Genomic DNA, 23,502 nt, shown 5'->3' with positions numbered 1-23,502 from the left:
GTTGAACACCACTTCATTAAGGATACTGGGGTGAAAGCTTTATGTATTTTGCAAAGTCGAATGAGATTGTTTAAGGGTTGGTTGATCCTCATAATAGCTCCATAACATGAAGTAGGATGGTTGCACACATGTTGGCTACCATGTTAAGAAACCAAAGGTAATTGTATAGGCATTATCGGTCACCCCCATGTTAGAACAAGCCTATGAGGATAGTGGTGAGGGGTATTTTAGAAATAGTCTTGTGTGAAAAATGTTACTTAGTAACTATTTAGGTCACCCACAAAAGTTTCATGTGCTCTTCATCATCAAGTCTAAGAAATCATCACTTGAAGGACATGCGACCCAAGATAGTATCTAAAAGAATTTATGGGAGGCCAAATTGTTTTAGAAATGGATGTTTTAAGATCACCATTAATGTCATTTTTTATAGCATTGAATTTGTAGTAATATTAACGAAAAGAATCTCATTTATAGAAATAGTTCCAAAGCATTTAAATCATGTAATATTACACACACACACACACACACACACACACACACACACACACGCACACGCACACGCACACGCACACGCACACGCACACGCACACGCACACGCACACGCACACGCACACGCACACGCACACGCACACGCATACGCACACGCACACGCACACGCACACGCACACGCACACGCACACGCACACGCACACGCACACGCACACGCACACGCACACGCACACGCACACGCACACACACACACACACACACACACACACACACACACACACACACATGTATGTATATGTATATATATGTCCTATAAAAATAGTTCTAAAACATTTAAATCATGCAATCTTAGAAAGACACTCACAATTGAATCGAGATTCTTAACTTCTTCAACATCATCAAACAACTTTGTAACAATCTCAAGCACACTATTGGAAATCTTACATATTCTATGTATACATGTGATCATTGCAAGTTTATGGTTGCATCTAGTCAATGTGCTTGTATAGCATACACTATGTATATATGTGATCCTTGCAAATGTATGGTTGCATCTAGTTGATGTGTTTGTAAGTAAGCTCTTACATTAATATTTGCATAGTTAACACATGAACAAACACATGCCTCTACCTAGAACTTGGAAAAAATAGAAATATCATTTCATCCTCATAAATAGTATAAAGCATAGAAATGTATACATACTTGAATGAGATACACAAGGGAGCATGCTAGATATTATAATCCAAGGATCTCTCTAGCTTGGTGATCATGCAAAGCATAAAGAAAACCCCATAGCTCAATTGACTTGATCGCGTAGAGCCAAATTGAAAAAACACCATCCAATGAAGGCATACCTTACTTTCTCACTAATTTGAAAAAATACATCACACAAATAACAAATCCAAAAGTTTAAACAAAATCCTACATGCATGCACAAATTTCCCTAAACTAGCTAAGAAATAAATTAGGTATTATAGCCTAAGTGCATTCGTCATCTAGTGACTACGCAAAGGGAAAGAAAAGGCATAGCTCAACCCACTAGACCAAATTGAGGCAAACAATTCTATTTTATCAACTTTCTTATAATGCTCAATCATTGATTGATTCTTGTTTTGTACCTTTTCTTTTGCTATTTTTATTATAGATATTTGTATTAGTTAAGGCGTTAAATTTGTTGGAAGTTCTAAACAAGAAGAGCACTTCCTAGTAAGTGTGGATTGATGGTAATTGTAATGAAGCATAGGACATAATTGCAGAGAGGGGCGGTATATAAAGTTAAGTGGAAAACATATCCATTATCTTTTTTCTAATTAATCAAATCTTGTTCTTGCGGCTTCCTTGTGTGGACCTCCCACAATAGCTAAGGGGTGAGTACCTTGCTCCACCATTGTGAATTGCATGCATTTCTTACCATGTGGACAACAAGTTGCTTAGCATAGTTTGCATCAAAAAATGCAATGGAGCAATCCTAGACAGCATTGGTAGTGATTATCTTGCATCTAAAGCTTTAAGCTATGGGTCCAGCACTATTGGGGATGAAGCTTAACCAAGTCTTGTCGCTTCCTTCAAGCATTTGAGCTCTGTTATAAATATTCACTTCTTTCATGTTTGAAGTTCCCAAGACAACAACAATGTGTTCACTAATTGAAGCCATTTCATGCATCTAAGATTGATTTCTTTAACATTGAAGTGCCTCTTTGAGCATCTCTTAAGATATATTCCTCTCTTGTATCATTGAAGCATTAATATACTTCCCTAATGCTACATTAAATAGGGTAGCATGATTTTTTCTTCAAATTTTTGTTAAATCTTGTTCATTTCAAGGGGGTTTTCAGTCAAATCACTCCAAGGGATCATTATCTTCATTGAGCATTCAAGATCTATTAAATATTTGACAATGGCATCAAGATTGGATGTATTTTATTTCTCTTGAACTTCATGGATAGCAAGGTACCATGAGTTTATTTTGATTCTTGGTCAATAATGGTTCTATTAATGGGGCTTATGGTCTATTCTACTCCCAAGAAGTGAGAAAAACCTCATGAAATTGATTCTTGGCCAAGATTGAAGATTCATGCTTGGATTTTTGGATTTTTCCCTCTCTTGAGTTCATAACAGTAGGGATTACTCAAGATTTGCAACAAATTCTTGATTCTCCTTCAATAATAAGGATTCTATCATGGATATGGATGCTACTTTAGCCAATATTGAAGACATTTAATTAAGATTCAACTATTTTATATTGCAATTGATCAATCGTGATTACCTATAATAAGAGCATCTATGGGGGGAAGTGATGGATTGATCAATTGGAGCTTCAACAACTCTCATAAGAGGTCCATTGAGTCCCGTACTCTTAAATCTCTCTTTCTATCCACTTGCTTAGCCTATTTTATTGCTAAAAAGAGGGACTAAGAGGCCTATGATTAAATTTCATATTGGAAATCATATAGAGCCAATATGAGAATTCTTGAGGCTATGCGTTTGAATTATCCATATTCTATCCATGAAATTCTTATGGTCCATTGCTGCTATACATTGATTCATTGCTATCATTTTATGCCTAAAGCTGACCCTACTTGTTTGGCTGATCACATTGATGTGCCATAAGAGAAACATTTGCAAGATGGTAAGTGGAAAATCTATATAAAGTAATGAGTCATTGCTAAATGGTAAATCCCTATACTTTCTCATTCAATCTTAGCACATTTTCTATTTCCACTTGCATTTCATTGAAAGGATCAAAGACTTATTTGTGCCCATGCACATCATATTTGTTTGATTAACTAGCATGTACTTTCAATGTCATGATACCCACAAGGAAAGTGGATGCCAAAGTAGATGTGAGACAAAAGAGAGGTGACCCTTCCTCACATTGACAAACATGAAGTGGTGCACAACCGTGCTTAGGGAGGAAATTTGTACACCTTCCAAGTCTAAAATCTCATGTAGGTGCCCATCCTATTGTTTTATCTCTCACATAGGTACATCATTTTGGAGGAATGTAGATGGTACCATTGCTATGGATTGGGTCATATTTCACATCCCTACGATTATCTCAACTTGTCCTAAGCATTATCATAGGTCTTACAAGTTGAATTCGGCCTAACAGACAAATAGGGGATTTCACATAGTTTACATGGGTGTTTCAAGTTGTCACATGTACTTGCAGGTACTCTTATCAATTTTGGGGACTCGTTACAAGTGTTACAGGTTTCCTACAGATGCATTGCAATTTTCCACAAGGTTTGGCAAAGGAGAAAGCACTTATATGTGACTTTATAGGTGTAAAAAATATCTAAATATGTCCATGAATAGTTCTAGACAAGGTGTTGAAATTGATTCCAAAATAGGCAAATGTGATTTTAACAAAAAAATAGTGACCAAAAGTGGATAAAGGACCTCCCATGGAGGTTTCAAGCTATAAATCACTCAATTTGGATATTGCAATCAAAGCATATTACAAAATTTATGGCTGCTCATTACTATGGATAGTTTGTATTAAAGATGGCCAATAATAAGAGAGGACCAAATTCTAAAAACAAGCAATGAGGATGTCAAGACTTATTAATTTGAGCCTAATGGCTTAATGGATCTAATATTGGACTCAACTAATAGCAAGATGATGGTGATGGTAGAACTACAATTAATGCTCAGCATTGTCATCCAAAGAATGTAGAATTTCATGTGTGTCAAGGCTCTAATGGTTAGCAATAGCTATCAAAAGAGTTGAATAGTATGAATGAAGGGATTGTTAGGGGAATGCACTTGCTTAATAAGTCAATGGACTATAATTTTGATGAGTTGTTTGCTATTATCAAGAGTTTGGAAAGGAAAATGTAGGAAATGTAGCCTACGATTGGTACTATTCCACCCTAGAAATATCAATACTCTACTCCACGTCATGACCCCACAATTTTGGAGAAGGGAGAACCTTCCAAACTTAGAGACACATATCAGCCCATGAATAAATCTAGACCTCAATATAGTCAAAAGAATGATTATAGGCATGAAGAGGATGCAAGAGTTGATGAAAATAAACATGGTTGTGATCCTTTTTATAAGTCATTCTACACTAAGCCCACTATTGTGCTATGAAGAGTGAGGGTTAATGTTGAAGATAGACATGGACAATGAGCTATGCATGATCAATTCAGAAGAGAGTGCCAATCACTTAAAAGACCCTCTAATCATGGCATTGGTTAGTCCTCTCATTAAGGGTTTGGTAGCAATCAAAATGGGAAACCCTGTCATAAGAAAAATTCATGGAACAAGGAATCTTGGAGACAACAACCATATGGACAGCCCAATTCCAATAAGGAGAAAATTAGCATTACAAATTTTAAGGAAGATAATTCTTTACCTAAAAATAGGAAGAATGGATTAACAATCTTGAGATGTACTTTACACTCTATGCGAGGATTGGTGAAGCTAAGATTTATTATGCATCCCTTCACCTTGAAGATTATATCCATATCTGGTGGAGGTATATGCAAAAGATCAGGGAAGAGTTTGATAATTGGGATGAATTCAAATGGGTAATGCTTGATGTTTTTGTATCCCCAATGAATAAGGAAAATTTTCAAAGAAAGTGATATGACTTGAAGCAAAGGGGGATGTCCATAAGCTCTTAAATCTATCCATGTATGTAGAAAGAATCATTGATGTAGCCAAGCTAAATAAGTATATTTATGGGCTTGATGCACATCTTTCTTTAGAGATAGGTGCGATGCAACCCAAGAACATACATGAAGTAATTTAGCTTGCTAAAAGGTACAATTAAAAGTACCACAAAGATATGTCTCCATTCACGTCAAAATTGTGGAAAATCAACTTTCAAATTAGCCTTTAAGGTTACCCAACAAAGGAACCCATTTAGACAACATGAAAAGTTCCCAAATACTTATAGCAAGGTTTCAACTTTCCCCATAGTTTATGGCACAAAATAGGGAACAAAACTAAGGCCTACTGTTGAATTTAGATCCAAATTTAAAAGGTCAGATTTTGGAGGGATGTTAAAGATTATGTCATGTAGTGTCTTTTGTGTCAACAAAATAAAGATTCTATATTTCTATATGGTGGATTGATTGCTTCATCCATACCTATTCCTCAAGGGAAATGGACTAATATAAGCATGGATTTCATCATGGGATTACCAACAACAAAGCATGGCTAGAATAGCATTTATGTGATTGTTGATCAGTTGATGAAAACTGCCCATTTCATCCTAACTAAAGTCCAATTTTTAGCCTCTGATCAATATGGAGAGTGTGTTCAAGCTTCATGGGATGCCATTAAAGATATTATTTGATTGTGATACTAAATTTATGGGTAACTTCCGGTAGAGTCTATTCTCTTTTATGTACAGTAAGCTAACTCCTAGCATAGCCTATCATCCCCAATGGATGGACAAATAGAGCACATCAATAAGTAGTTAAAAGCCTATCTTCGTCATTTTTCCATGATACTCAAGCTTCTTGGGACCAATGGTTATAGGTGGCTAAATATTTTACTATAGTAACACTCATCATATGAGTATTGGCATGTTGTCTTTTGAAGTGCTCTATGGGTACAAAGTGCAAATGCCTTTCGCTCTTTTCAATGATGATGTAAAACTCACAAGCTAAGGCTAAACTTCAGAATATGGAAGCTTTGGTAAGTCAATGCAAGAAAAATATCCACAAATCTCAAGACGTCATGAGAGCTTATGCTGATGAGAAACGAATACCATTAGAATTTGATGGTGGTGATTGGGTTTTTCTCAAAGTGCCTAAGTCTTGATATGCATCTTTGAAAGGCGGCCACAATAAGCTTGCTCATCATCCATTTTATGGTCCTTATAAAATCCTCAAGAGAGTGGGAGAGCTTGCTTATAAGCATAAGTTTACTTCTTCAACACGCATTCATAATGTCTTTATACCTCTCAATTAAAGAAGTATGTGGGTCCAAGCATTACAATTTTGAAAGAATTTCCTCTAATCAATAAACGTGGTCTTACAATCTATAAGCCTAAGAATTTCTTTGAAAAGCAAGCAAATTTTTGAGGAACCAAACATTGCTAGAATACCTTATTAAATGAAGGGGTTTTCCTCTTGAAGATTCTACTTGGTAACCATCCTCATATCTTGATTCTTTTCCTTGATTTTTACATAAATAACAATGAATTTCAAAACATGGCAACTTACTATATTAAATTTCTGTCACAAATAAGTGGCCTAACTTGGTCAAATATCTATTTTATGGATGGAGCAGCTTCTACATGGTGTCTACTTCCTAATGACACCTCATTTGATAGGTTTGGCCATGTATACACCAAAGTTATGGTGTTTTTCCTATCAACTATCTCATGGTTGGATCATTATAGTAGCTTGTACCTTTTTCACTTCTTTGAGCATTATGCTTCATGAGGGAGCTTCTTTGTATTATGGCCTTCTTTCTTTGCATGGATATAATTCCTCAAAAGATCTTTTGTATATTCTTTTGTAAATATCATGTCGTTTCCAAGCTTTGAGAACAAAGCTTCTTTAGGTTGGGTAGGCTTGTAATGAAGCATAGGGCATAGTTGTAAAGAGGGGGATATATAAAGCTGAGTGGAAAACATATCCATTATCTTTTTTCCAATCAATAAAATCTTGTTCTTGAGGCTTCCTTGTGTGGACCTCTCACCATAGCTAAGAGGTGAGTACCTTGCTCCACCATTGCAAGGGTTGAGTTCCTTGTTGCCATTCCTATTTTCTCTTAATGTCTTGTTCCAGCATAATAATCAAATCATCGGCTATGGTTAACTTGATCATGGCTTCCATATTTTCTTGAGTATATTTTGTATTTGTTGGTTATGAAAAACTGGCTTTCTTACATTAATTTCAAACTTTCTACTTGTATCCCATTTATGGGGGTTTTTTCTTCGATAAGTTGACTATTTTAGTCATAGCCAATTGCTTCAAGTATTGGGGTTTCACTTTGTATTGGAAAGTAGTAAGGATAATTTCCATGGTTGGAAACATTAGTAGTTAAGTTCAAATGTCTGTTTAGATCCTTTGATTATTTGGAAGTATTCTAGGGTTCAATAGATTTGTAAGTGCTTGCGACAATGCTTTTAGCTTCTTTTGGTAGCATATCCACTAGCTTCATATCCATCCCATCAAGATCCATTTTGGTACATTGAGCAATAGTGAAAGAAAATTACCCTTGCATGACATGTTTTGGTCATGAAGATTTAGATTTTGGAGACTTTGTATGTTTGATTAAACTAGAAACTAACTTTGGCTAGTGTTTGTCGATGTTTGATGTTTCTATAGTCTCCTTGTTAGGTTTTCGATCAAAGTGATGTTGTTAGGATGTTGTTATCCCATTTCTCTCTTTTGAGTGGGCATTTCCTTGCATAGCTTTAATTTTGTATTGTGAATTGGCATCAAGCTGGAATAATGGGTTCCTCCACAAGGATTGATAAATACATTTTTTGGTAGGAATTTGGATTTTTAAATATCATATTACACATTATAGGTTAGAATGTTGATGTTGGCTCTTTTATTAATAAGTATCGATGATATTCTCTCTCTTTGCAATAATTTTGACCCTAAAATGTGTTGATGGCATTCGCTCTTTATCTTTGGAGTTAATCTTCATGGACTTGACCTTTCAAATTGATATGTCGCATCCTGTAGATCTTGTTTGGCTACTACTAGATGGCTTTCATTTAGGATAATCACAATATATATGAGTGATGCCACACTCATTGCATCTTAGGTTTTCTTGAACTTCTAAAGAATATTCTTGATTTTTGGGGTAGTCACGTAACATATGCTCTGATTGGTGGCAATCCCAACACTAAGTATTTCTCTCGAATAGTTCATTCATCTTCCTTTTCTATGAGATAGCAACGTAGTTGGAATATGTTGGTAGTCTTTTTCTAGGTTGATCAACTCTCTTTAGAAATTACTCTAATGGTCCATAGGTACCTTTGAAATCTTGATCCACTTGACCTTCTTATCTCAACTTCTTGTCCTTGGCACTAAGCTTCCCTTGTTTGATGTCTAGAGATTTGTCCTCTTGACTATTGTGAGTCAATGCAAAACCAAGTGGATTGATTGGCAACAACTTGGGCCACCACTGACATTTCAGTGCCAAGCACTGGTGCTTTAGGAAAAGTTCCTTTGTAGGTCTTGGTCAAATGAAGGGAGTCAAACTCACTTAATCTTGGTTCAAAAGAGAGAAGATGATTGATTGTATTTGGCTTGTACACGCCATTTTTGTCTACAATGGGCTTAGGCATTGGCTTTTCCTCATAATCTCATCGTCTTGATGCACTCCAAATGTGTCTATATTGTAATTTGTATTTAACACACTACTCTCAAAAATCAAATGGTTGCAGCTTTCGCTCTATGTAGCTTTTTGCTTAAGGATCGAGATGGTAGTGCAAATTGTAGTTCTAAGTGACTTGAACCTAGTGTATTATGCCTACGACTGGGGAGATTTAGATATGCTATTCAAAAAGGGTATCTCAAAGGACTATTTGACTTCAATTCTAAGTGCACCTAATGGGTCTTATTTTAGGTATACCTAAGTGTGCCAAAGGAAATGGGTGAATGTGAATGAGTGGGAGGGGGTAATATGAACTAGTGGGACTTGGGACCTAAGGGGAAAAATCAATGGGTAAGACAAAGTGCTACTAAGGATTCTTCATGGGCTAAGAGGTGCCATCTATGACTAGGGTTCAAAATTCTAACCTACCCTATGTGTAATGTGAGAATGCTAAGTGTGCAATGGGTTACCTAGAAGTACCCTAAGGATTGAAAAATCTCTACATAAGGGTTTTCATAACATCTGTGCCTTAAGTGAAGGAGTGCATGCACACTATTGTATGAGAGACCTATCTATGAGAGGTATAATGAGGTTTTCCTAAGGTTGATGTTGATGTGCCTGTGGATGGGATGGTTAGGTGATGCATAACCTAAACGGTAGGGGGGAAGAGGGGTTTTGACGCTAATTAGTTGTTGAGAACATTTGAAATTTTGATCTTTTTGTGTGTGCATACCATATAGGATGTTTATAAATTAAGTTAAAAGGGGTCAAGCAGCACAAGGATGCTTGCTGCTGACCCTTAGCAACGCAACATGACGTGTAGGCTGAAATCATTGAAAGAAATGTTTGTTGCACTTCACAATGATGATTTATAAATCACAAGATGTTTGAGCCCTATGGCATTCATAGTTGCATTGCACATATCACATGCTGTAATCCCTGGATGCATTGCAATTGGTTTCTTATGCATATGACCCATGCTAAGTTGTGAGGTACCTAATAGGGTGTGTAGAGATAATATGTGCAACTTAGGAATGGTATGCCAATGTTTAACCTTAGATTACAGTATATATGGATGTTGATATGCTTGTGGATGGGATGCCTAGGCGATGTGAATAGGGTGACATAAGATGTGCACCTAAGGAAAGGTGTGCCAAGGCCTTAGATTATAAGATATATAGGTGTGGACCTTGGAATTTTTGTCAATCCCTAATTTAACTTAGGTGAGGATACCCATATAGGAGAAAATTAAAGGTTGGTCATCCTAATCTAAGAAGGAATGTGAATATTGTATCCTAGGGATGTGGATGGTAAGGCCTATGCTAGAATACCTAGGAGGCATGATAATTTATGCACCTAAAAACAAGTTGCAAGTGTGTGGAATCTAAAAAAGCGTGTATGTATGGGCCTAGGGGAAATGTTATCTTAACCTAAAGGCCTATGTGAAATGCCCTAAGGAAGTATGGTATGTAAGCGCTTGATAGCTCAAGAGCTCCAAGTAAGGTGATTACTTAGTTTGATCCAGATTATGATGCAAAAACTGAGAGATGTATGAGTATATGGGCCAATGCATGTAAGTTTAGGCCTTGAATGGAAGGGGTATGCCTAAAAGAAAGTGCGAGTATATGAGGCCTAGGCTTAGATAAAGTGCATTTGATGGATATTGTATTTCTAAAGTTAATGTGCAATTGGGTAAGTGAAAAATGTGTCTAATGCATGCCACCTATTGCAAGTGAGAATGTATCAACCCCAAGGGGAGTTTGCACTCCTTGAGGGGTGATCTTTTCTTATGCAAGTGTATGAATGTTCATGTTTAAATGAATACCTAAGATCTAAAAATGTGTTCCTTTGTGATGTGCATGAGTGGGTAACTCTTAGGCCAAGTTGAAAGAAACTTTTTTAGAAATGGATAATCAAATTCAAGAAATAAAGTACCCTTTGTTTTTAAAGACCTAATTAGACACTTAAATTTTTAACTTACTTTATATTACATTGAAAAGAACTTGGATAACCCCTCGGGGATCCACCTTATAGAACATGCAAGATACCACGTGAGCTCAAAAGAATGGGTATTATATTTAGTAAAATTTACATAACTATATTTATAAAAGGGATTTTTAAATTGCAACTTGAAAATTTTCATAAGTTTAGTAAAGTAAAAGGGGCCATTTTAAGGCCTTATAGCATGTAAAGGAAAGGTGTTTCTTAATATTCTTTGAACGCAAATTATATAGATGTTTTCTTATAGGTGGACTCCCCAGGGGATAACCTCGTAAAAGGGGTCTTAGTACTTAATCACTAAAATATTGAATTGAAGGATCTAGCTGACCTTCATTTCACAACACTAAGGATTTAGATAGAAATTCTTTAGGAAAAAATCCTCGGTTGAACATTAGAGAAATCACTTAAAGGGGTATCCAAATGACCTTGCATTAAGGAATGATCTTCAAAGGTCTTAGATAAATTAGAGAACAACAGTTCACTTTTTGGTCAAAGCAAGTATTTCTTCTTGTTCTAAACTAGGTTTGACAGGGAAAGCCCATGATAAATTGATTATTTACTCCTTAATGAGTTAGTAGAGGCTAATACCCATGCGAGTAAACCCTAGTTATTCAAAAGGCCCATTATTGATTTCCAAAGTAAAGCATAATTGGGCCTTAAAGGGAACCTTAGGTCTCTAAGAAAAAGGCTATGAAACTCAAAGCCTTATAACCCTAAGACAAAGCCAAGGGGAAGAGTGAACCCAAAAAATTATTGTAGGGATTATCCACTAGGGAAATTTCCACTTTTGATTGTGCATTCAAAGAGTTTCTTGATACACCATGAATGGAATGTTTGTGTTTTTGAGTTAGCCATCACTTGGGATAATTTAAAGGAGGCTATGCATAGGAGATACCTTCATCTTACTTACTTGACCATGTAAATGAATGAATTCTTCACCTTACAACAATTGAGCCTAAGTTTAGAAGCTTATTACTCAAAGTTTGTTTCGCTTTTGAAGTACGCGCCACCCATGCATATCTCCCAACAAGTGTCAAAATTTTGTCTTGTGTTGAACTCTCCATTGGATATATGCATGAGGCAATGCATCTATCTGACCTCCAACATGCATTAATCTAGGTAAGGCCAATTATGCAAAAGCTTCAAGTCTAAAATGGTAGATTTTTCAAACATCATTCCCCAAACAATGGGCCACATGGCTTTGTCAAAATATCCTAAAGCCAATATCAAACTGACCAAAGAAACAAGGCCAATACAAATGTAGTCGAGAATTTTATACCAGAGCTGGTGGTAACCATGGCATGCAAATATGCTACCGTTGCAATGAATCAGACCATTTCAAGAGACAATGCCCAAAGCTTAATGACACATTTTGTCGAGGGAAGTTTTGTGGCAAAAACCAATCTACAATGGCCAGAGGCAATAAGGCGAAAGTTATTGGTCTGAATTGGAGGAAGATTAAGACCCTACATTGAAGGAATGGATGAAAAGAGAAATTGTCCATTCTGTCCTTTAAAAAGAGGAATGAATTACCAATTATTGGTGACTCAAACACCCACAACTTACCAACGTAAAGCTTTTAAAATTCAAATTGACTCCAAAAGCACTCATTCTTTCATTTCACCAATATATGAAATAAAGTTAGGGATATACACTACACCTACATCCAACCTTCTAGTAGAATTAGCCAATGGAAAAGAGGTTATTTCTATATAGTAATCTAGTGAGGTGGAATTTAACATAGGAGGAAAACCTACCAATATGAGGCTTAGGGTTATGAATTTGGGAGCTTGTGAGTGCCTATTATTTAGGAATGGATTGGTCAAATGACACTCATTACGTTATGAACCTGAAAAGGGAGCAAGGGACTAAGGCCAAAAAGACTAGGATACAATTGGTAAAAGCCTTCCACATTATTAGGGAGTTAAGAAAATGACTACCTATCTATGGCAATAAAATGATTGTTAATCTCATGAGCAAGAAGCAAAGAAGCTTTCCCCTCATGTCTTAGTTGATTTGGAGTGAGGAGAGAAGAGATAGAAGAATGGAAACCCTTGGCAACCATGAAATCTTGAGAGAAGCCTAAGGAGGGAGGGAAATTAACATGTTTGCAAAAAGTAGAAGATGAGCAACTAGTCTTCTACAACTCATGTTAGCCTGATTTTTGTCAAAATTGTCTCTAAAATGGCATGTAAAATAGTAATGACCTACTAAACTTTTCAATGTCCACCATTTTCTTCTATATCTCTCCCAAATGCTCCAAAATAGGCATGGTTATTATTTGAAAGCTTTACTAGTCATGATTATGGTATGTAACTTAACTATGACTAGATCTAGTATCTTTTATGTCTTTTCTTTAGTGGTTGCAACTAGAAAACGACTTTAAAAAAACTCCAACTAATATCAAAACAAAGCTCTAATACCACTCTACTAAAGCTTATTCCTAAGAAAGAAACACACGTTTCCAATCTACTTACTATAAGGTCAAGATTCTTTTAAGGTCCAACTTTTGGGTTAAGTCACACTATAGGCATATAGCAGGATCCTTGGCTCTCGGACTTGGAGGGTATAAGTCACTTGTTAGCTCAATGGACCTTTCTTCAACTCTTTAGGTTGAAGCTACTTCAATTAAACTTGTTTCACTTGTGTGCAAAGCTAATCTTTAGCTTATTCTACCTTGTAGGCTTGGTGGATAGTCTCCTACATGAGTGTTAAATGTGAACTTGAGGTATTCCTAGCAATGCATTGAGAGTGGCTTAAGCAAGCTACATGTTCAATATTCTCACAAATAAGAAGAAAATACTCTATAGGTAGAACTTGCATTGCCTCTTTGCCTCAACACTATTAAAATATCCAAGCTTTGATGATACAAAAACTATCTAAGCACTCAAATGGTGTGTTCTCAAGGTACTCTAAGAGGGTTTGCCTAATGTATATATGATGTTTTTTTTATGCTTCTATGAGCCAATTGGGTCTCCAGTAAGGCCTGACTATTAAGCACAATTCTAGGAGTGTAAATCTAAGTTAAGTGCTTACTAACAAGGTTTATGGGTGTGTCCTATATAGACTTGAGATGTTCTTATAGAACCATGAGAGGTCTTTAACAAAGCTTGCAATGTTTTCGCAAGAAGAGTAGCCTATCTATAGTAGTCTATATCCTAGGTGTCTATAATTGGGTTCAAATATACCTAAAGAATACATCAATCCACAATACTCGAACCTAACATACATAAATATATGCTAAAGATTCATCACTTCATTGTGTGAAAGAATAGAAAGAATTCAAAACATAGACATATCTCAAGAATAGTTTGCTCATGATCATTCTATTTCATTGTTTATCCTTGCTCATGATCAATCCTTCAAAGTATATCAGAATCAAAATACATTGTATTGAATACATCAATCAATTACATCCTACTCAATTAGCAGATGCCAACACCCAACACATGGCATGCATCAATGAACTCAAACCCACTACCATAGTCAATCATCAATATCACCTTAGTCATCCAAAACAAGTTCATCCTGACCAATAACCAAGGAAAGTACAGGAAGAACACGAGGACCTAGTCCTAAACTTGGAGGAAGAACTAGAACACGACTTAGGACTCGAAGAAGGGAAATCAAAACTAGTTGGACAAGTAGGAGACCAATGGTGGACCCCTTTCTAACTAGTGGGTTGACAGGGTAGTGAAAACAACAAATAGTAATTCAAATGATGCTTCCACATCTATTAATCAATATGATTCTAAAGCAAATATTGTAGAACATTAAATAAGAACAACTTAGTCCCACCAAAACTTCAATATACTGAGCACCTTGCCAAACCTTGTATTGTAAATCATTCTACTTGATACAAAATAATGCTAGATGTTTCTCCAGATGATCCACTCTCTAAAGCTAGTGGGTGGCTCATCCTCTAAGACATAAATTTGTAGTAGCTACTTTGATGGCATCACCTCTGTGGAAGTAAGTCGGCCCTATAATTGCACTGATTGAGAGTGCTTCCTGATATCTAGATGAGAATTGGAGTTAGTACCCTCTAGTTGCTCCTCTTATTTGGGCTCAAACAAGCACTACTACTTTCCACTTGACTGATCCTTCTTGGCTGAACCAAAACCTTTGTTGGATGGCTTCCTTCAATATTGGAACCAGGTTAGAAGAATCAACAAAGGGAAAAGGCACAATGGCATGCTGCACATGAGTTGTCAAGGACTTTCTCTTCTTCTTAGCTAGAATGCCTTTGAGCAAATACTTCACTTAAGCTTCTCCATTAGCCAAGAACTAGTGGGCATCAGCTTCAACCCTAAACACATTCTTGCACCTTAGCATTTTTCCCCTCCAAGACTTTACAATGCTCCATGAGCAACTCCAATCCCATATATTAGCTAAACTGCCACCTGTAAGGATTGAACAAAGAAATCTAAAAAAGAACCGATCTTCATCATCACTAAGTGTTATGAGTTCCTCCAATATTAGCATTTTTCTTTTGCCTATAATAAGTCTCAAAATGACTGGAACAAGAATTGAATCCACTAGATTGGACCAAATTCAAAGAGTTTCAAAAGAGGTCCCAAAACTCAGAGCGGTCCAAACTTGAATCGCAGATCTTATGGAAGGAGTTGTACTTGGAGTGAAAGTTAGAGGTCTGGCACTCGTGGAAGTAGGAACTGGTAAAGGACTAGTGAGACCCGACTACCCAAGGATTTGGTGCTGGAACTATGCATCCACATATGGGTCATATTTGTTTGAAAGGATGGGAGGGAATGCAAAACAAGGATCTCACAAACTGGCCCTAAAACAACACAATGTCTCATCCCAATTATCCTTGATCTACTCCTACAACAATTTCAGTATTGCCTTTAGAAAATTAGGTTCAAATAGCACTAAACCATCCTTCACTTGTCCACTAGCTACTTGGGCATGCAAGATAATAGCCTTTATGTAGCATGAGCCATATTCTCTTGAATAGTATCAACAAAATCCAAGTGGACAGTCTCATAGGAAAAAAGGCATTGTTGCTATAGCATTCTTCTCCTATACCGCCACTACACCCCTTGCACCATATCCAACTCCCGCCAGATACTGGAATGTGGTGACCAAGTTCATCCAAGGTAAGCTAGAGATAGCATTGGGAAACATCTAGATCAAACTCCTTGAGCAAGGTCACAAAAGAAATAGCACCAGGCGAGAAAGGGGGCCAAGTTAGGTCGGAGTCTAGATAGTAGGTGTGGTAGTATCAAATGCAATGGAAGCTCTTTGTAAAGTTAACTCCTCTCGAGTCCACTAAACATTACATAAATAACTCTTCAACATAGCGAGGCAGGTCTTGAAATCAAGCTTGCTATTTGTGGAATCTAACCCTACTATAGTACTAGTCAATTGTGATCAAGCTACACTTGTGCAACCTATTTCTCTATTGCTAGCTCTTCCTCCACACCTTTTTTTATCAACAAAAGGATCCTAAATGACATTAGCTTGACCACCTACATCTAGATGGGCCTCTCCCACATCCAAATAAATAGTATTCTCAACAGTGCCCTAGACTAGAATCTATGGCTACTGCTTAGCCCTAGCATAAAAAATTAGACCTACTATGCTACCACTCCTATATGCTATTAGAGCCTCCAAACGAGTAGGCACAAAACTAGGTTGAGGCTCATCAACCGCCCTAGGTAATGGGAATAGAAAAGTGAAGTGTTGGTCACACATCAGATGCATTGTCTTCACACTACAACAAAATGAGTCTCCATCCACTTGCACTCGTGCAACATCCACTTCTACAACGCCTCCATTTAGTTGAGCTACATATGGTTTTCCAAAAAGAACATTAAGTCCACCTTCATCTAGACATTGAAGATCTTGGTCTACAAGTAGATAACCTTAAAATAGAACTTAAACAACTCTTGCTTCACCTTGTCTACCTTTGACATTCCACTAAGCTGCTAGTATTCACCCAACATGTGAGGGCCAAACAATGCATCCAACTATGAAATAGTCAAGACTGTGGGTGGTTTGCTATCACTACCATAGGGCAACAACAACAGCTCCTAGAGACATTGTGCTATGAAATCATAATGAGCCTTGCCCAATTCTACTATAGTGTAGTGACGAAGTTGGGAAATAATATACTCGACCTAAATTGGATGCATGAGCATGGTGCTCCATGACAAGGAGATAAAGTGCTCTAGTAATATGGATGCTACTCTATGAAAGTCCATTTTCTTGACCACCATGGCATTAGAGAAAATCATATAGAAAAGAATCATGCATAAAAGAATGCCAAAGGGCAATGAGAGGGTGATAAAAATGAGCCCATGTGCAAAAACGAAGGCCAAAAATCAGAGAGGGTGAGCACAAAGCAACAAAGTAGAAAAGAGCCCAAGTGTAAAAAAGTTCATTTGAATGGCATTGGGCCAACAAGATTAAGGATGAAAATGTATACACCATTCCCTACTCACGATGTGCCCCATGAGGTGTCATTTGTATCACCCATAGAATGAAGCATTGTATTGCTACCAAAAGGAATGACTACCCAAATTAATAAGTAAGTGACGTTAATTCCTACCATGTAGACCACACAGTCCACAAACAGGGCCATTTGGGCCTAAGTATCCACAATCATCAAAATTGCAATATTAGGTGAGGCATTCATAGGTTGAAGAGCCAGAGAGTCCCAAGACTCGTTGGAACCATCTGATAAGGGAAAAGGACACATCAGTCCATTTGCATGGTAATACCATAGCCAAAACCCATTAACTATATGAGGAGGAAGATTTCCTCGAAGTTCAAAAAGCCAAAGTATTGTGGAAAGCCCAAAACGATTCGCTCCATTGGAATTTGAGTTTCCCTAGAAGCTTCCCTATTCAAGTGTTGAAAACTAGGACTGCCTAGCCCCATTTGAAGAGCCGCTTCTTGGATGGGTGATTCATCTAATACATCTATTCACATCTATATCTTAGATAGAAGATAAGAAATCCAGGTTTGGTCTTATCAAGGTAGGCCAGAACTTCCAGCTAGAAAGGGAGAGACCTATCTAGAAGGAGCCAATCTGAGACCGCAATCCGCATGCTAGGAACCAAAAATTCTAGAAGAGTAACTCCTTCTAGCTTGAAAGCCAATTTATATAGGATAAGGCTAAATAGCCACTTTATATGAAGTCTAACAATCCCATAATTTGGCCAAAGTTTACTATCCCAATTCTTCCAATGATAATCCACCAACTTAGTCAGAATCTTGCACAAAGTTTTATTTAGTAGATTCGACCAATCCATTGGCCTAAGGATAGTAAGGGGGGGATTACTTGTGAATCACCAAGAAGAGGAAAATCACCTTATTAACAAAATGATTATCCATGTCACTTATTAGCTCCATTGGACAACCATATCAGGCCAAAAATATCCTTAAAAAGACAAAAGGCTATGTAATTAGCCAAATTATTGTTTAAAGCCCATGCCTTCACCCACTTTGTACAATAATCTGTGGCTATCAAAATCTACATGTCTTATCGTGGAACTGCCACTAGCTTGAGCAGCATTAGCCACCAAGAAAACTGTTTTCTCATCTTTATCTAGTCCTTACACCATATTGACTATCTTAGCTACCACTATCCTAAATGTTGTTGGTGGGGGAGAAATCTTATTTAATGAGAAACAAACCTTGTGATGACCATGGTAGTTGTCATCCTAGTTATGGCTACCCCTAGTCAAGCCTTCATAGTAAGAGGTGGTAATCTTCTCTTGCCTAGTCCATGTTGAGAACCACTAAAGAAACTAGGAAGGGAATACTTGCCAGTTCTATCAACACAAAGGGGAGAATCCCCGGTCAGCACTATTGTTGATTAGCCATGTAGACTAGAAATGGGACTAGCTCCTAGCCCATGTGTCCAAAAGCTTATATGTTTCCACTGTAGTGACATTGAATCATGATCCACTACCTAAGAGGACATCATTAATGATTTTGCCTCTACATGAGACAAACATGATCAGAATTGTCATATATTAAGGGACCTAGGAAAACACGCTCATATTGCTATGCTAATTTAAGCTATTTACCAAAGTGGGTCACCATGTGCACTATCAATTCCAAAATATCTTCTATTTCCACAATAATCACAAAAGGGATGGAGCCTTTATGATGTTCTTTCAATTTTTCAGAATCATAGGCCTAGGCATTGGGGCATTCTACCTACCAATGGCCTTCTTGCATGCATAAAAAACATTGCCTCTAAAGAGGGATGGAGAATACCACCCTAACCACAGTGACCCCGTCCTTGACCTCATCAAGAGATAGATAACCTTATTGAGTATAGGTGACTATCGTATCTACACCACCCATGCTCTCAGAGCACTCCAATTGGAAAGTGAGTTCCTTCCTATGATATTATTTCCCTTAGAGACAAAATCCAAATCCAAGTCACTATTATCCGAACTGTGACCTTTATCAGTGAGCTTGCTTGACTTCTTCCCTTGTCATTTCTTATGTTTAGAAAGCACTAACTCTATTCATAGAGCTTGATGCATAAAAAGCTTCAAACCATGTGAGGCCAAATCCTCCATAGCCAGTTTGTGATAGTGCAATCATGATGTAACCCTCTGATACACACAGAACGAAGCATTTCACCTATTGGTGTATTGGTTGGAGTGCTAGCTATGCCCAATAACGCCTAAAATCAAGTAGTGTAATTTTGAACATTGGAACCACCTTACTTCAAAGTCTAAAAAATAGCCTAGCTTTTGAGTATCAATCATATCCCACTGAAACCTCTTGGCAAATATTGCCATTACCATTATATATATAAGCCACCCTTGCTCCTTTACCAGCTATGCCATTGCCTTCTTTTTCATACATGATTCAAACACTCCCTCTTGATGGGATAAATCATTTTGATTGGGAAAATTAATACCGTAAGCCACCTTGAACTATTGGATAAAGGCATCTAGATCCTAGGACTCTAATCCTTTGAAATGAGGAAAATCCACCCTAGGCACCATCGGACAATGGAAAGGAGGGATACAAGGAACAAAAACTTGTATGGTGAATGAGAATAATTGAACATATGATTTTATTGGTGTTAGAGGTATGGTGTCACAGCGCGTAGGGTTGAAGGTCACCACAGGGGTTTGGCAAGAAAACTAGACAAGATAGATGGAGATGTGTCTTCAAGAGATAAGTATATTATAGTGAATGTTTGAAGGTTCAAGAGGTACTTCACGGTCAATCATAGGGGTTTGAGAAAGAAGAATGTATGGGGGTTCAAGAGCTTAGACTCCGGAGATGGTAGAGATAAGAGAATGGTTGAAGCTTTCATGCCAAGTTCTTGAAGATGTTGATAGAGCTTCCAACTACATGTTATTAGCAAAGATCACAAGAGTATTATCTCATAAGTTCTAACTCAAATCAAGTTTATTTTCTTGACTGTAAGAGCAATCACAAATTATAAAATCAAGTACAATATGTTGTCATGTATCATAAACAACTCCACATCCCATCATTCATACATGATGCCATAGCATGAATCAACTTTGCATGATTGCATTCAATGTAGACTATTTGGGACAAAAGCTTATGAGTCAATTACAAGGCTTGTAGGGAAAAGAGAATTGCTTCAAGAGAGCTTCGATAAGGATAAGTTACCACGGCCAATAAATAAGAGAAAAAGCTCCTCTTAATTCAATTCAAAGCATCTATGAATGATCTACAAACATTTCCCTGCCATAGGGGCATATAATACTTGTATATTTTGACAAGATGTCTTCTGTAGAGTAAGAAATGAATTAAAAGAACACTGATGTAGCTAATTCTCTGAATATGGCTGAAGATATCAGCCCCAAATCAACCCAAGTATCTTCCAAAATTCACCTCTGATGATAGCATAAGCTTCCCCTGACATGGTGTCGGTGCATTTGGTGTTGAGAGTCCACCACGGGGGTAAGAGACAGTAGGGTGAAGGGAGATTCAGTGAGAGGAGTAGATGAAAGAGAAGGGGTTTGAAGAAATAGACGACATAGAAAAATACTCCCAGAAAGAAATAGAAAATGAAGAAGAATACTAACAGAGATGAAGCGTCAATTTATTTCAGCATTATGAGAAGATACAACTCTAATAGAACAAAACGTGTATAAAAGAATACCTTCCTCTATGCTGCTCAAATCGAGAATCTGATGCTTCCATTGGCTCCGAAAGGGGAGTAAAACATCAACACACCTACAACCAGATCACTCCTTCTTCATCTCCCACTTTGGAGTGATGTTCATTGCCTGAAAATAGCAATCGCGCATCGCGCGATTTTGTCAATCTCTCTTTTTACATAAAATCGTCTCAAATTGGCTGAAAGCTACATGATTTCTTTTACATGTCATCCTAATACAAGTATTAAAAGCCCTCTTTCAACAAGTATAAGTGTAGAACCTTTCCAATGCAAGGGTAGAGACCTTCTAAGAGCTAAAGAAAGGTTCAACCAATGGTTGTTGGAGATCAAGAGGATGCAAGGACATGAGTCATAAGACCTTGATGTATCCTTTGGGGATATTGAGGATACTCAATAATTGAAGATTTTGTTTCTCTAGGAAAAAATCAATGTATAATGATTTTATGTCAAGATAGAGCACTCTAGTGGTGTCCAACAAGGTCTAATTATGTGGGCCCCAAATGGGTGTAGAGCCAAGGTTGAGAACCAAGGTTGGGATACTTATGTGGAGTTGGAATTCTTTTGACAAGTGTAGAGACCATAAAATAGGTAGGTAGTGCCCTTTATGTCAATGTCTATTTGACAATATGCAGCTTATAGGGTCATCATGTAGTAATCAAGCTGGAAGGATTAGGGATATATTGCTCTTGAGTATTCCCACCAAGATTTCCTTGAGAGCACTCTTGGATGGGGGTTTTGACAAATAGGTGGCAATTAGGGAAGGGAAAACAAGGTTTTCACTAATCCCACTACCTCTATCCACTAGGTCCAATGCACAATCAAGATAAGGATATGATAGTGAAGGATTCTTTAACTAAGTTTCATTTATATGCCTAGATGACCTAACAATGCATTTTTTCCATTAAATATGAGCATATAATCTCTAAAATACCCTATTATAATATTCTATGAAAAAATATTATACATTCAAGCATAATTATATAACCTTATAATCTTTACAATGCCCTATTATCATTTATTCACTAATCTTTTGTATGAAACAATCATTCACATGAAAACAATATTTTTTTAATGAAATAATTTTTTTGTATGAACGATGTTCTTTAGTACCAAAGAACATAGTACAAAGTATATGTTCCTTTTATAGATCTTAAGCCCTCTACATCTTAGTCATACAAAACACAATCAATAAATTTTGAAAAAATGATACTAAAGGAGATGTACATACAACGCTAGGGATGATATACATTTTAAAAATATAAAAACTAGTTCAAAATTCAATGTCTCTAATCTACTTGGAGGGGGCCTCCTTAGTTTAGAGCTTAGTTGTTTTAAAGTATCATACTCAAAGTAGAGGCTTTGTTATGCTTCTTTTCTTGCCCTTCTTGACTTTACATCCAAAGGCCAAATAACAAATCTCCTAATCCGACCAAGGCACTTATCCAAAGGCCAAATAACAAAGCCCCTAATCTAACCAAGGCACTCAAGAACATTAAGCTATGGATAGGAAAGTCCACTCCACCATGAATCACAAACATGGTTGCCAATGCCCACTTTTTAAACACGTTTTTAGTTGTTTTAAAATTAATAGTGTTCATAATATCACATTTCCATGTCCACTAGTATCACTTAATTTTAAACATATATTATTAAGTATCTCATCCCAACGTTGTGAAGAACAAATCTTTAAATGATTAGAAGAATCAATTCCAACTTAAAACAAAAGAGGAACCACCTAAAGTTTGGAGGCTTTCTTTTTTTGTATTAGCTCAATGACTATAAACAATGCTAATATTTGTAAGTATGTAAACAAAATTAAAATTTAATAATTTTTCATAATGCCAAGTATTCTATATTATCATAAAAAAGGGTAAATATTTATAGCACATGGTGTTCTTAGGGCTTGGACATGAGAACTTACTTTATGCCATGAAAGCTTGTAAATCCAATGCTTCTACCTAAGCAACCTCAAAATTGGGATTATGTCCTGCAAGAAGACATCAATATAGTCAGTGGAGGGATTGGGGCCCTTGCCCAAATACAATGTCATTTCTTCTTTGACATATAAAGCCTAGGGCTATTCTAGTGAGATCAAACTGATAAGCCATTAGCTACCATTGTGTGAATCAGCTCTATCACCAAAAAAGAGAATTCCAATTCAAAAATATTTTCTCAAGTTAGCATTGTCCAACCATGACCTAATCTTCCTCTATATAGGACATGCATAAAACACTCCCAAACAAATGCATGTAGCTTTCATCGATTATCCTACAAAAAGGGCACATAGGGGACATGGGTGTATGCTTAGATAGCCTCTCTCAAAGAGGGAGCCTTCTCAAAGGTAGGCGCTACCAAAAAACACTGATCAAGAATGCATCAGTTTCTTTCCAAAGGTCCTTGAGTCTGTGTTTCCATGTGCTTGCCTTGGTTGCGAGGAAACTTCAGCCCATTTTCTATGTACCCCCATTGGGATCAAGGATCTTGATTATTTGAAGCCCTTTCACTCTTTACAAAATAAAAGTGGCTTACCAGAAAGGAGATGCTAGAGAGCATAGAGT

The sequence above is a fragment of the Lygodium microphyllum genome, chromosome 13, assembly GCF_053477565.2.
Source record: "Lygodium microphyllum isolate KBCC chromosome 13, Lygodium_microphyllum_v1.1.10, whole genome shotgun sequence".
In the NCBI taxonomy this organism is placed as follows: domain Eukaryota; kingdom Viridiplantae; phylum Streptophyta; class Polypodiopsida; order Schizaeales; family Lygodiaceae; genus Lygodium; species Lygodium microphyllum.
Note: the sequence above shows the minus strand (reverse complement) of the source record.